The 12688-nt window shown below is 41.9% G+C and overlaps 1 protein-coding gene across 9 annotated transcripts in view; it reads left to right on the top strand.

Moving 5' to 3' along the window:
* Positions 1-10370: 10370 nt before the first annotated feature.
* Positions 10371-12688, top strand: part of MATN2 (matrilin 2) — a 70287-nt gene continuing 67969 nt past the window's right edge. For 6 of the 9 annotated variants that reach the window (XM_027717520.2, XM_027717519.2, XM_039382423.1 and 3 more), the window contains exon 1: positions 10531-10564. The gene's annotated coding sequence lies outside the window, so the exon portion shown is untranslated. Of the gene's footprint in view, positions 10393-10530; positions 10565-10786; positions 10985-12688 lie in introns of those variants that run through there. The other 3 variants (XM_039382412.1, XM_039382429.1, XM_027717517.2) reach the window with 3 other exon arrangements.

The following is a 12688-nucleotide window of genomic DNA, read 5'->3' as shown; positions in this document are numbered from 1 at the left end:
GGGCTGGCTACCTGGCTTACATGAGAAGCTTGCTAGCCAGCAGAAACAGAGAAGCTGTGAAGCTACTCAGAGAGAGGGAGCTGCAGCACAGCAGATTCTCTGCAGGCATTTCAGAGTACTTCTGTTTGCTCTTTGAGGTCAACATGACCAGCAACGGCAGAGATGAGCCACACACAGTTTTTTAGCCCAGAACCTGGGTTCCATTACAATACTTAAGTGCATCCTGCTAATAATTTTAACAGGCTTCTGTTTTAATATAAATTTTGCCCAGGTATCTAAATATTTCTGGTTTTTGAAGGGGTTTATATTTATTTTTTTCAGATTCCATCTTTTCCATGTAATATTGAAACTGTTTCCTTCTCCAACGCTCCCCATTGAGGTCCCTTCATGAGAGCAGGGGCAAGCATGCAATTAGGTCTGACATGGGTAGACTTATAGCATCAAATCTTCTGAGAACATTCAGTGCCAGGATGGGCAAGGTGTTCTTCAAAATACAGATACCATTCTAATAAGAGTACACAGACAGGTACTCTGTCTCTTATGGAGAAAAAGTTACTGGACAGACAACTACCTTTACACTTATGTTTTGTGTGTGACCAGTACACCAGATTAAGACCAATAGATAAACAATAAATTAGTGGGACACTCTGGGAGATGGATACTATTTATATGAATGTGATCATTCTTGGCAGTATGAGATGCACTCACTTGGGCCAGCAAAGGAAGTGAAAGTAAAGGAACAAAGGCAAAAGCTGGCAGTTAGTTACAAATACTTATGTGAGTTTATAAAGTCTTTTTCCCATCAAATCATTAGAAAAATTGAATGAGTTTTATGTCCCTCATTGCATTAGAGACAAGGATGAAATTAGCTATATCAGTTGTACAGGCCAGCTTAAATTTCCTGCTATTGTGAGATCCTGCTGCTTTGCTTCTCATAAGGAAAAAGCAACTATAGAAGTTCAAAATGCTTTTAAAGAACCAGACTATTTGATACAGTAGTTTTGGGGATTTATTTATCAAAAAATACTGAAGTTTACTTATTTTTAATGTTTATGTTTTCCTTTTAAATACAAATATTTACTCAAGATGTATGTGGCCACATGTTCATCTCCGGATCTTGCTGGTTTCTGTTTCAAATATATATTTTCTTTGTGGTTTTTTATCATCTCCCAAATCTTCGTTCGCGAAGCCTAGCCATGATGATTTATCATCTGAATTGTCAGGGGGAAAAAAGCCCAAAGCACAACATAATACATCACTATCTTTGGTTGCTTTAACCTCTCTTTGCAATTCAGTTTTTCAGCCTGGTTAAAAAGTTCCGACACAGTAGTTTGAACAAATAAGATTCAAATAAAGGTAATGTGTCATTACCCTGAACAGACACTGTAAACACTCCAGGGGCCTTGAAAAGTAGACCCCCTGTGAAAAAGAGAAGCTCAGAAAAACTCCTCCGTAACTGTTGCACTCTTGTTAGCACCAAGCAATAGAAGACATATGGTTCCACAATTGCCACTGTGCAGCTGTAGAGCAGCAACATTTAGACGTGAGCTGCCTTATCTGCGGCCCTTTACAAGAGGCTGAACCAGCAGCATAGTCCCAGTGGAGCCAGGACCAGTTCATTTTACATGAGCAGCCAGAGGATGAGCTACAAAAAGAGATGTCTGAGAAAAGGAGGGAGGTAAATGTTTGAGGAAATACAGCTTTGTCTCAGGGGTTCTGAGACCAGATAGGGTCACAAGCTGTGAAAGTTTCAAGATGTGATCCCTGATTGTGTTTGAGATGTCTACATACACCTAACATATGATATCTTTTTTGGCCATGAGCTAGGTCCCTAGGTAGCTCACATTCCTTCTGCTAGTTCCTTTTTCAATTATAAATTTCCTTTGTGGCAATGCTTTTCTGAAATGCAGACAAATTAGATCTACTGCATTTCCTTTTCCTAAACAGAAAAAACCCCAAAACAAACCCAGGTTAGATGAGCATAACTTCATGCTGAGAAACTAACCCAACATTTATCACCTGTTCATGTTTTGCAACATCTTTAATTATTTTTTGTTTCAATGTTTGTTCTGAAGTCTTTACTACTACTTGGATCAGAATAGAAGCTGAGGTGGAATTTGTACAAATCATGATGGTCTAAGGTATTTATTACTTTTCAATTTGGTATGATACCTGTGCTGGGATGGAAATTGTCTTCTCCCCTTGATGGGAATGTGTTTTGAGGTTCATGTCTCCCTTGACTGTAGTTCTTGCAGCTCTTGCTTATTATCCTGCCTTTGTCTGTATTGACTGTAATAAAATATTTATAGATAGAAAAAATTTTAGCACTGGTTAGACAAGCAGAAGCAAGACAGGTTTCTCAAAGGCCTAGACAGACATTTTGTTAGTTTCTGTTGCAAACGAGAAAAATTGAGATCTAATTAAAAAAAAAATTTGAAATAAGTACATTAAAATGGTTGTTAGAGCAATAAAAATTTTATGGTTTTTATCAGTGGAGGAATTCAGCTTTAGATTTATTGACATGCAAGGTTTGAAGTGCTTATAAACAAGACCATAATGTTGTTGTACTACTAAGTGTCTTTATTAGTCTGCAGAGAAATCAAGCCATAATTTTTAAATCACTTTAAAAGTTTGTATCTGACAGCCTTGTGATTGGAACTGTGGAATGCATACATAATACTAATCCAATACTAACCTATAGGTTTTATAAACCACACTGTACTGTAATTAATCACGCAGAGTTTGCAATGCATATGCAAATTGGAGTCTTATCAGTTGAAGCACCAGTCTTAACTATATAATTAGAAGAGACGCCCTTCCTGGGCCCAGTGCTCACTGAAATGAAAGTGTCCATTGACTCCTGGAGTGCTGGATCAGCAGGTACTTGGTATCTTAAAAAAAGTAGAATGCAGGTTCCTTATAGTTACAGTGGGTTTTTCAGATTTCCTACAGTAGCTTGAAAGTAAAGCTATATCAATCTTTTCTTTCTCTACTTTTTTTTGCAAAAAAAGACAGGACACTTTTTTTTTTTTTTTTTTTACTAAGATGTCTGTTGTGGTTCAAACTACTGTCATGTCATGTAAAGCAGGTATCTTACAGTTGGTCAGTAGTTGTCAATTACCTTATGATTCTCCATTTTTATCACATAAAATCACTTAAATAAAAGATAAGGATATAGGGTTCAAGGCTAAATCTAATCTTTTTTCCTGAAGAAGTCAACAGATAATATGCTCTATCTCATCATGCCCCTAAAAACATTATCCTTTTGTTACTCCACAAGCACATTCTACTTAAGATGTGCTCTTTTTTCTTTGCTGTTTTGAGTTTCTCTTCCTGTAGCTAGCCACCTGCTTGACACTTACGTGATCCTAATTTGTACATGGTACATTATATAGCCTCGAAAAAGAAATTAAGAGACAGATATTTTGAAAACACATACTGTTTTCTTACATGAATCCTTTGTATTCAGCTGCCACTTTCCATAATTCCAGGAATATGTTGCTGGTTAAAAGCAAATTCAGTAAAGACTCAAACAAAGATGTAATGACAAAGTGTTTATTTCTCACTGGTGGTAAAAAGGGCCATCCTCAGTGTTAGTGATGGACTGACGATACATGAGTTGCATGGTTCTGTTCACAGAACTATTTGTGAACTTCATTATATACATATAAAACCAGGGGAACTGAAACAGAATGAAGGGTTTGAAGGACTTTGTAAAGAGCTTGCACTTTTTTCCCCACACTTCCCTGTTGATTTTGCTGTGTTTCATTTCCAGATTTTTGAGGATTAGTCTTGACTGGTTTTGTACCTAATTCTAAGAATCACTTCATATTCTCAAGGCATGTGAAAAAGGCAAATAACTCAGTGGTGTGCATGGCTGGACATACAGGCTCAGATCAGCCCTTTTTGCCCTGTTGTCTCTGTACCACTGCAGAGTTCCATCTTTCTGATTGCCATGGATAGCAGCTGAAGTCATCCTCAGTGGCTCAGAGAAATGGGCAGAATGCAAACATTTTGATTGTTGAGGCCCAGATACTGCAATTAACAAAGTTCTTCCTACCGAAATTCTCTTGGAAACCCCATTTGACTCTTTAAAATGTTTCAGAAGAAGAAAAGGAGAACTCTCACAGTGGGTACCTGAAAAGCAAGCATTTGCCTTATATATAGGTTACATCTTTTCTTCATTTTCCTCAGAACTGTGTGGCAACTTATGATTACCATCTAGACTGGGTAATGTTTACTAGTGAAAAAAATGTAATATATGATATCATCAGGGGCAGGACTCAATGAAGTTATATGCTGTTGATAAAATACATACTGAATTCATCTGCAGACAGCACTCATCTACTTTAACTAGCTGAAAAATTTTCCTGGGTTTGCCACTCTGCCAAGTAGATTCACAGGCTTTACTTTTGCTGTAACTTTGAACATATGATCAGTAGAACTGCATTTTCAGCTTTTCCCTTGGTGACTTAAGCCATACCATGCTTAAATTCAACTCTCTCTCCTTCAGAATCCAAGACAATATTTTCTTACTCAGGTCTTGGGACAAAATTGAGTTCAAGTACACAAGGAGCCCAACTCAGATCTTACAATATGATCCAGAAAGCATACAAAATGCTTGCTCTAAATCAGACCTCGCTCAAGGAAAAATATTCTAAACGTAGTAATGTGTTTGAATTTTCACATGTCTGTATCTTAAGTGAAATAGCAAGGGTCTTCATTAATCTTATGTAATATCTGTGTTGTGCTCAAAATAGGCACCCAAATATCATCTGAACTACAACTTTAGCAGAATTTAGGCAATCTGGCTCTTGACCCAATGGTGTTCATACAAAACTGTGTAGATCAAAGATTAAAAAAAAAATAAAATTACATCAACATTTAAAATTTAGTGTTTCAGATGCCAAGCAACCAAATGGTAGCCACTCCAGTCAGATCCCTGGGTGCTTTTGTGATATCATTTGCAGCACAAATACCTGCCTGATCTGTCACTGCTGTGGCTCCTGACATTTCCTCTTTAATGAAATTAGGTGATGATTGCTACTTTAAAAAGAAGCAGATTGTCTTGTAGCAGGTATCAACAAGAATGCAGTACCTAAATACATGAGCTGGTCTGTATTTAAAAGAAAAAGTTAATACAAAAAGTATAATTAATGAAACTTGCCTGGCTCTGGAAATCCCAGATGAAATATGTTCCATTAAAAGGCTATTATGATAATGTTTTAATATGCATTATATTATATATATAATATTAATATACAGAATATATTTATACATATATATGTATATATACAAAAACCTTTGATGTTCATTAAATGTTGCATACATCTTTTCTTTTGACTGTGGTACAGCTATGATGCTGCCCTCCAGTTAAGTCTGACTGATGAACCATCTTGAGGAGATAGTTGGAGGCACCAAACACTGCACTGAATTTAGATTTAAAGGAGATTACTCATGGCCTTCAAACTAAATGCATGTTTAGAGGTTTTGGTAGTTTCTTAAAAAAATCATAGACTTAAAAAATATTTGACTCCTGAAAGTTTGACCCTGCAGTACCTAGGTTTGTAGCAATTGCCCCAGTAAAACTTGGTGCATAAGGAATATAGATGTTAATTCCCTTTGTTGCAACACCTAGAAGACAAAAAGTCTAGTTCTTGCTGCCAGGGCTGTGCAGAGGACCGTGGGAGCCAATAAAGGGTGGCGATCTGTCTGGCTCTCTGCACATCCTTGTGCTGGTCACCCTGTTCTTGCTTTCAGGCACACTTCAAGGACAGATGCTCCAAGCCTCTGTGCAAACAGCAGGTAGCAAGAGCCAAGCCATGCCTGCACCTCAGACTGTCCTGGCACTGGGACTGCCACTTCTGCCTTTTGTGAGGAGCAGATTTCTGCCAGTTTGTGTTGGGTGTGTTGTAAGAACACACAGAGGAACTCAGGAGGCTGAACGGCTGCAGGGCGCTTGGGCATGAGGTGGGCACCAGCCTGCTCAGCCCTGTCCAAACTGGTGGTGCCTTTCTCCATATCAGATCCCTCTGGGGCCCAGGCAGGAAGTGAATGCCAAGCTCCACATATGGGAGAAAACTTGTTCCGCAATGCAGAAGTGTAGGCACCAAGAGGGCAGTGAAACTGAGCAAGCTGAAGATCGGGCGACTATTGAACATGCTGTCTAGGCATCGGTTTTGGAATTAGGCACAAGTTCTTTTTTGAGCCTTCTACATAACAAAAGATAAAGAATAACGCCACATTGATTAATTTCTGAAGTAATTTGTGGATTGCCTTACAACAGTCTTTTATTACTCAAAAAAATTGCCAAGGAGAAAAAAAATCCCTCACAAAATGTTATCAAATATAAAGGATGGAGATGTAGAAAAACTAGCCTGTTTCTCATCTGATTTTTCTGTCTGCAGCTTTCTATCATTAAGTGCTGTTACACTTCAGTTGGCTGCATTGAAGACATCTTTTACTGAGGTTTTGTGCCTCATATATATACTTATGGTGCCCTTAAGTCACCTCCTTAATCTGAGTTATTAAAGGCATTTCTTGAGTTTTTCACTTGATGGCATATTTTCCAGTTCTCTAATGGGTCTTTCAGCTCTTTGCTATCCCACTCCAAGCTTTTCTAAATATTCTGCTTGAATTATTCACAGCTTTAAGGTGTACCCAAAAAGAATATGCTTTCTTTAATGTAGTGGATGAAGAATTTAGAGCACTATGGAGTAAAAAAACTTATCCTTGCAGAATTTCTCTTGAAACACACTCACTTACTGAGTATTCTTTGCTTACATACAGCTGAGATGTATCATGTGTTTCACAATCTATTTCATATGTGCAATGCTGTTGCTATACCATTATAGTTCCCTAGTCAAAATATTGTATTATATCAGTGCCTGAGAAATGTCCAAGTGTATAATGTTTACACTTGACGCCATATTGATCTACTTCATAGCCCATTTAAAAGAAAGAAAAAAGAATATTTTGACAAAATCTGTTTCCCCAAGCAGACCTGTGTTCTATTATCAGTTTTGTGAGTAATGCACTGAATGACAGTATTATGGAAAAATTTAGGTGGGAAGTGACCTAAAAAAAATCCCCACTGATGGTGTTCAGCATCTCTAGGTTCAGCATCATAGTCTCATATGATGAATCTTCTGTTATACCTGAAGTAAAAAAAAACTTAATTTGGAAACTCTCCAAAACATGCTTACCATCACTTGTGGTGGCGGTACTTGCCAGTGTTTTGGCTCTTCACCAGATCACTGTGCTTTTAAAGACTGAAGAGGAAGAAAATTTTGAAAAATAAGTTGTAGTGAAAGGACAAAAGATGAAAGGCTTCTTGAAAATACTACTAGATATTAAAAATAATTTAATATGTACCTATTAATGTGAAAAAGAGAGTCCTCCATCCAAATGTAAGATGTTATTTCACAGAAAAAGGCATCAAAGCAAAACTGCAGTAAAAGAAAAAGTATGAGATGCCAAAGAGATCTGCCGTAACCTTGGTATGGTTTGTAGCTGAATTAAACATGGTTAGGTAGTGAAAGGATACTTCTAATACTGTTACTGAATCCAACCCAAAGGAAAGCTAAAAGAAAGAAAAATCAATTATCTTCTTTATTATCTATGATAAGTATAATTAAGAATGCTAGTTAGAAACTGAAAAAATGGAAGAACTACAAGAGATGAAATACCATATTATAAAATCACAGAATCATCAACGTTGGAAGAGACCCTCAAGATCATATATTAGAAAGGATTTATCCACTGGCAAACAGGTGAAGCTGCAGATATAAACTGAACACAAAGATGCCCATCGACCATCAACGGTACAGTGACTGCCGAAAATGATAATGACATCCTTGACCACATCAGAAGTACTTTCAATAAATAGAAATGATCTGGAGAGAGCTTGTATGGCATATTGAGTTCAGTTCTGCCACACACACCCAAAGGAACCAGCTCAGCACATACACAGCAAGAACTTGCTTGTTGAGTAAAACAAGAGTGAAAGCTGAAAGAGAAAATTATTGTTACTAAATACACTGGGGAGGCAAGCCTGGGAGTACAAAATAAGTTGTTTAGGTTGAGAGACAATGTTGGTACTAGGAAACAAGTATAAAATGGCCATAAATACATTTAGACTGGAAATTAGTAAGAAGTGTCTAACTACCGGGGAGGTCTGAAAACAGTCCTTTAACAGCAGAAGGAAAATCAATTCACTGCTTTACTAAAACACCTGCTTATAAGATGAAACGTAGTTTCTCAAATATGATTTTTACATTATGTGGTTGCCTGTGATAACTTGAAAGCAGCCTACATCACTGGGAGTTTCTTCCAGACTGAGAGCAATCCTTCCAGGCACTAAGAGAAGCCAAGAAAAGAAAGAGAGGACTCAAAGCCTGAGGTATCCAGTTAGCAATCTTCAAGCTTAATAATTGCCTGCAAAGCACAGTTTGATAGAAGCCTCTGGGTTTTTCTTACTATACATCTTCTAACCTTCCTCTATCCATCCTCCTAAATGTTGACAGACTGAACAATGTCTCTCCTGAATCGAAAAGAAGTCACACTGTGGGAGTGGAGGAAGAGGCTCGTCATTTGAGAAAGGACAAGTGGCAAAGAGACTGAGACTCTGTAAGGTGGGGAATACATAGTCCTTTGGTATGGTATTAAATAAATACCAAAGCTGATTATTAAAGTCAAATAAAATTCCCTCCATCTTCTATGCTGTCTCTTATGAAAAAAAAAAAAATCGATGCCTTGTGCTGACTCACTGCTATCATACCTCTTCTTTTGATCTCCAGCTGGGATACCTTCCATGTTTTCAACCTGCCAAGAGCTGCAGACTGCATGGCCTCTGGGAAGAGCTAGTTTTGGGATCTCTTATGTGTAAGTTGGAGCTGAAGCCACTAGAATGCCTCTGGGCACTCACATGATCTTCTTACCACATTACTTTCTTCTCCTGTCTTTTGTCTTCCTCTGGCAACTCAGCTGATGCCTCAAGCCACAGCACAGTGAAATGAAAGTACAGATTCTGTATTTTAAGATGACAGAGCATTAATTAGGACCGTGTTTGGGGCCTCATTCTATGCTACATTACAAGGATGAAGCAGAATGGGTGAATTGTTCTGCACTTGGCTCTGCTGGGTCTGCTACAATGTCTATCAATGCTCATCTGTATTTTTAATTTTTCCCTTTTCTCAAGAAAAGGTTCAGGAGCCAGTGCTCAGAATTAAAGATGACGTGAATCTGTCCCCTTTCAGCTTGAGATTTTCTTGTTATCTACATATTTTTAGGGATTAGATTTTGTACACCCACCTCACAGACAATTAATTGTGCCTTACAAAACTTACACAAATTTGCTCTGTTGATAGCCAGAATTGCTCACTATCCCAGCAACTCTGAGGGGGACAAATCTCCTCTCTTGAATCCATCTGGTATGGGATGCACTGCAATTGTCATGGCTTGGTGATTTATCCCTTTCCTGTTGGACAGTGACAGTGAGTCCGGCTCACCTCTGCCGTTTGCATGGCTTTCACTGTTGTTTTTTTTCCAGGAAACAATTGCTTGGGAACAAAGCAGGAAATTTATTTTTTCTTTTTCATATATAATAGTACCTTAAGTGTTTATATAAACCCCACACTCAGCTTTTTCCTGGACTACTGACTGTGCCGCTGCTGTGACAGCTGATGGCCCCTGCTATTCGGCCCATTTATTTCACACCTCTCTCAGCGTTTTCCTCGACGGAGGCTCCCACCGGCTCGCCGCGGTGGCAGACACCGTATGATTCACCAGGGACTGTTTGCCTTGGCCCGCGGGTCCTCTGCGCGGGGAATGGGATTTCCATTCCCCGGCGTTTCCCTTGGTCGGCTTCCCTGGAAGGTAGCGCGGGCCCGGCCTTGGGAGCACGGCGCTGGCCAGGGAAGGATGCGCTGGCCAAAATCGCACCGCTTTCCTCTAGCAGGGACCCCACGGCCCCGCTGCGGGAAAGCCTCCTCGGCGGCGGCAGGCAGTGCTCCTCAGGGCTGCAGGAGCCCCTCGCCACGCGGCACAGAGCAGGGAGGAACCGGCAGCGGGGCCGAGGTGTGCGGGGACGGGAGCCCCGAGGGGCCGCCAGCCCCTGTCCCTGCCGGGGCTGGAGAGAGGGAGCAGGTCTCGCGTCCCTCGGCATCAGGAGGGAAGGCGTGGGGCCGACGGCCCCTGTCCCACCAGGGCCGTCGATCCCGTCTCTTCTCTCACGGCAGGCGGGAGGGAGCGGGACCGCGTCCCTGACGCCGGAGGCGGCTGCGGAGAGAGCAGCCCGGCCACCCGCGGCTCCTGCCGGGGCCGCACCGGCTCTGAAACTGCGCAGGGCGGTCGGTGTCTCCCAAGTGGGACTCCTCATTTTCCCTCTCCCCAGTACGACAGTGCCACCCGGGACGGGGCTGGCGGGAGGCTGCTGCTCCCGGGGGGCGGGCGGGGGAGCGCCGTCCGGGGCCGCGCCGGGGGGAGGAGGCTCCGCGCTCGCTCCCGGCCGCCGCCGCTGCCCGCGCCGAGCGGAGCGGCCCCGCCGGCCCCGCCAGCCCCGCAGGTAAGCGCGGCTCTGCCGCCCGCCCTGCCCCGCCTCGCCTCGCCTCTCCCGCCCGCCAGGCGGGTCCCCGGCGCCCGCGGGCACCGCGATCCGCGGGCACCGCACCCCCGCCGCCCCCCGCGCCGCCCGGCGGGCTCGGCACCGCTGACACCGCCGGGTCGCGGCACAGCCCGCGGCCACCCCCGCCCCGGGGCCCCGGCTCGGCGGAGGAGCGGCCCTGCCCCGGGGGCTCCTCCGGGTGGGGGGCGGCCGGGGAGGGCCCCGCGGGCGGCGGGGGCCCCGTGGGGAACAGGAGGCCGAGACGAGGGGCCGCGGCGGCGTCTGCGTCTCGGTGGGATGTTCACTTGATGGGTTCCGCTGGAGTGGGTTTGCTGCTCGTGCTGCAGCCGCAGGAGGAAGGCTTCCCTTTTTTTGAACTGCGTGAGTCTGAGCAAACTCCCCATCTACCCTCTTCCCCCTGCATGCCGCAGTCTATCGGATAAAATCTCACTCTATTTTAAAGTCAGTGCAGAATCAGAGCCGAACTTTACCGAAACATGTTAGTGAGTAAATAGCCTGCAGGTGTCTTTACCAGCTCGCAGCAGGACAGGATGCAGCTTATCCCCGTGCCAGGTACCCCGCAGGCAGCTCTCTGCTGGAGTTGTCACCTCTGACACGCAGAGCTGGAGTTGCCCAGGCTTCCTGAGAGCACCGCGTGTGCTGGAGATGAGAGGAATGGGGAGCAGTTTCGTGTAATATACTTACCCTGGAACCCCAACCTAGATGGTGCTCATTAATCTGATAAAAATTATCATGGCATCTTTAATGACCACATATTTCTGTTTCGGAAAACAGTTCTTTCTGTGTCAGACTGGCCTCTATCACTGCTAAACAGTAGTTGAGTGTTGACTGAGATGGAAGAATGCAACCTATTGATTTATGTAATACTTCCTTAATGCTTGGGTTTGCTTTTGGGACCATCATTCAAAGGGTGAATGATCCTGACTGAGATCTAAAAAGGTGACGTGCCATGTCACATGTTAACAGCTGACTACCTCAGAAGAAATTATTAAACTGTATTCCATCCAAAATTCTCCTTAAATCAAAAGCTTAATAAAATACACATATAGCTTTTCCATTAAATCCTACAAAATTTACAAAATAATTTTGGAGTATTACACTTTTCATATTGATGTGTCAGCTTCAAGCAGCAGATTTTCTAAACTTTTCTTCATGTACTGTATATCGCTGTGATTTTAACTATATTCATCAAATTAAATTTGATTTATTTTATGTCTTCAGAAAATGCAACACTTTGTTACACAAAGCTGCGGGTAAGATCCTCCATCTTGCACTCAGTATTCACACCTAATTACTTTATGTGAGTCTTTCCATTGACTTCACTGGGATTTCTCATGAACAAGCGATGCACATTCTAGTGCTTATGTCCCAAGGACCCAGCTGTGATGGTAAAAGATGTTTTAGTCAGTCCAGGCAAACTAGGGAAAAGCTAATCAGATCTAAATACTCTCCTTTGCCTTATAAACCATCTCCCTAGGAGGGTAAAACAACTAAGCAATATTTAATTATAATGTGGATATAACTAACAAACTCATTTTATACAGTGTACATTGTTAGTGTTTTCGTTATGAGCAAAGAGTATTTGGAATGGAGTGGTTTTAGTCCTCAGATTATTGGTTTACACTGGTGCTAGTCAGTGTGACTTTGCAAATAAGTTTCAGAACTATTGTATCCTTTTTTTCTTTTTTTAAAAATCTTTCTTCTTGCAGTTAACAGTGTATTATGGTTTGTGACTGTAGTTCACAGAGACAAACGTAAGCAGCCCACATATATATCATATGTCACATAATATATGCTTTAATTTAAGTATCTACTCTTCATGGTAAAAGTGAAGTTTCTCAGTTTTCCCATGCTACTCTTCTGGGAACTTAGTGGAAACTCTGATGTCTAGATCAGATTCAGTACCACAAAGTGCAAGTGAGTCTTCCTCAAAAGAACAAGGTAATGAAAAGGTCTGTTGTCCAAGTGGCAACTGAAGAAAATCATAACATGGAGATTGATGCTGTCATAAAATAAGAATTCTCACTTCTAGAGCTTGCTGTCTGACCACTGGAAAATATGCAG

The sequence above is a fragment of the Pipra filicauda genome, unplaced genomic scaffold (assembly GCF_003945595.2).
Source record: "Pipra filicauda isolate LSUMZ 115617 unplaced genomic scaffold, ASM394559v2 scaffold110_size2237424_pilon, whole genome shotgun sequence".
Classification (NCBI taxonomy): Eukaryota; Metazoa; Chordata; class Aves; order Passeriformes; family Pipridae; genus Pipra; species Pipra filicauda.
The sequence above is the reverse complement of the archived record's forward strand: the minus strand, read 5'-3'. Positions and strand labels throughout refer to the sequence as shown.